The following is a 3,266-nucleotide window of genomic DNA, read 5'->3' as shown; positions in this document are numbered from 1 at the left end:
TGTGAGAAAACCTTCCTTGTAAAGTCCCGTTGTGAGATGTATCTTGGCATTGCTCCTCATATGTATTTCTAGGTCCTAACCTGGCTAATCTCAGTTAATTTGGATGGAAAACACTCCCTTCCTTTGAACAGCTGTGAAGTAATTTTTTGCACTGTGTTTATACCTGTCAGGGTTCACTTTCAGTGTGGAGGGTGTGTTGTATTTTTTTTCTTGTTTGTTTTGTTTTTACCAGATAGGTGTTGCCAGTAGTGAGGCAAAGGAAGTATTATCGCTTTTCTAATTTCTTATTAGTTTTTCTTATTTCTTATTGATCTTTACTGCAGAATCATCCAGTAGTTCTTGCAGCTGATTGATGATTTTTTTTATTATTATTTTTTTCCTCCCGTCCTCTGCCCCCGGGGACTGACCTGAACAGAGCCAAGTCCTTCCTTAAGTTACGTGAAGTAAAACTAGTTTCCTGTCATTATTTCCCTCTATTGTTTTATATCTGGTTTTATGTATAGTGTTTGTCCTGTTTCACAAATACTTGGTAGATTTCGGTAATTGTCTTTTTGCATGCTGACTCTTGAATCAGTGGTTCGGGTCATAGTTTCTCTGTCTTTAATGAAAGGATATTTGCTATGCTTATGACATTGACTTATCTACATTGTGGAAAAGGTAGCTGTACACTGGCTTTGTTGTTTCCTTCCTTTCTTTTGTGTTTTTAATAATCCTTTGCATTTGGTGCTACTTTTGTCTTTTTGTTGCTTTTGAAAATTCTGTTTACTGCAGGATACCTTCTTATTTTCTTGTTCCTTTGCCTCCCAGTTTAAAACTGTTTCTCACTTGAGGTTTTGATCTTTTGAACTTAAAAAAATTTCAATTAAATACAGCATCTTGTGTTGGAATAAGCACTGAGTTTATATTTAGGAAATTATTTTTCTGAGAGGTATTGAAAAAACACTAAGTCTACAAAATATGCTCGGATGTCCTCTGGTGAGTGATTAAGGATTTCAGATTTCTACACAGGGGCTGTAACTTCTGTCATTTGTTTTATGATTTTTGTAAGTCATAAAACTACTTGTAGTTTCCATTTTATACAACAGCAATTAAGCAGGAAACTCTCCATCACACTGTTTATTTTTTTTTTTTTTTTCAGCAGAAAAGAGGCTATAACTGTAAAGTTCTTACCAAAATTCTTATTCTGTGAAATGATAGGTTTAAAAAAAAAAAAGACAAAGAGATGGAGAGTCAGCTCTAAGTAAAATGTCTTAAAAGGGGGTGTTCAGTATGACATGTGTGACACATAGTAATTTTAAGACTTTAAGTTATTTTAACAGTATTTAAAGGCTTGACATCATCAGTCTTTTCTCTGCCTGACTACAGACTTCTTTAGAGGTGAAGAAGATACAGGAGTCATGGGGATAGAAAAAGGAGAGGCAAATGTGAGTAGGAAAAGAAAGCCTTTCCTTTCTGTGCAGGAGGAGGAGTGGGAGAATGGAAAACACATTGTCCAGCATGAATGAGGGGGCTGAGTGTTGCCCTGGCTACTATTTGCGTTTTGTTGGAGAAGACAGGGTAAAGTTAGCATTTAGGCATTTCATCTGTAGTTTGGAAGCTGCTTTTACTGATAGCAATGTCTGGGTTTTTTCCCAAAAAAAGATGAGAGAACAATTTCTGCAAATGTTCCTTGTAGGGCAACACTGATTTCCAAACCCCTCCAACCCAGTTTGTTGGATCATTTTCCCAACCACGATGCTATAAGCCAAAATGTATGTATGTTTGTTCTTAAAAGCCTTTGCTTACTTAGATCTAAGTCATTCCCTGACATGAGCATGGGGCACAGCTTTGGTTGGGTCAGTGCTCCTCCTGCTTCACTTGCTTCTGTACTTCTCATTCACAGCTACATTGTCCTTTCCTTGGGTTCTGAAGTTACTGACTTGGTCACAGCAGTTTTTTCCCCTTAAATTTCATTATTTGTTTTAATATAATGAGATTTAAAAATAAACTGAGATATTTTGAGGTCTGTCTAGGAATTTTTGGGTAACCATGTGAAAGCTGTGTACTCTGAGTTGCATGATTGAGTCAGGTAAAATAAAAAATAATGCAACCTTTAAGGGCTCATTAGAAAGGGGAGGTTTTCCACTGGGTGGTTTGAATAGGGTTTGCCCATAAAGTCACTTAGCTTCTGGAGGCCAAGTAATAATCTGCTTTTCCATCCCATATTATTTCTCTATCGCCACTCTGCTTTTCTCTCCTCACTTGTGATTTCCTTGTCCATTATTTTGTCTGAAAAAGAGTAACGCAATAAGTGGGCTCAGTACATCTCAGAAATTAGAGCTGCCTTTAGCCCGTGCTTTGGAATGCCAGCTTTGTGGATTTGGTTTGTTCTGCATTCAGAGTTGTACTCTTTCAGACCTTTTACAATCTGTCTTTCAAACTAATGCTGTGAAACAGTAAAAAATAAAGCTGAGAGCACATGGAAAACTTTTTGTCAATTTATATTCAATACACCATTTAGACATTTTAGATTTTCATATTCATTTAGAAATATGATCCTATTCTGAGAAGGATCCACAAATAGATTACGTATTTGGGCAGTTATTCCACATCTATAATGTCAAGTGGCAATGGCAGGTTGGACGTTACAATACTTCAACATTTGGTACTTTTTTAAAAATAGAACACCTGATGTCATTATTTCTAAAGAGTGGTTTTCCTAGATTTCATTTCACCATGACTGATTTGAAAAATGTTGATTTCTACCCCTCTTTAAATGCAGAAAATTAATGTCTCAGGCATATGGGTCTTTGCAATGTTAACAGAGAGCAGCTTCTGGGGTAATTTCCAGAAGATATTGATGCATCTTCGCCTTTGTCATTCTTCCGTATATCATACAAATAATATCTTTATGCTCTGCAAATTATTAATAGGGCATGTTTTTCACTTAGCAATTTTTCTAGCTAAATTAAACATTCAGTCTTTTGTTACCTGAGTTTACCCTGAACTCCTCAGAATTTTGAATTATTTGAACTGGAATCCCACAAACTCTTTGATATAACAGACTAACTATTATAGAAGAATTTTCCATACTACATAACCTATGGTATTTCCATGTTTTTCATGCCATTTTCAATTGCTCAAATGGGAAAAAAAAAAGTATGTTAGTGGTTAATGCAGTGAGGAGAAGGAAGCTTTCTTCCTCCAGTTTGCACTCACCTGTTCAGCCCACGCTCCTCCAGAGATGAAGTGATGGCTGATGAAGAGCTGCCGTAGATGGACTGGTG

Source organism: Nesoenas mayeri (assembly GCF_963082525.1).
Source record: "Nesoenas mayeri genome assembly, chromosome: Z".
Lineage (NCBI taxonomy): Eukaryota > Metazoa > Chordata > Aves > Columbiformes > Columbidae > Nesoenas > Nesoenas mayeri.
This window is presented reverse-complemented; position numbering follows the sequence as displayed.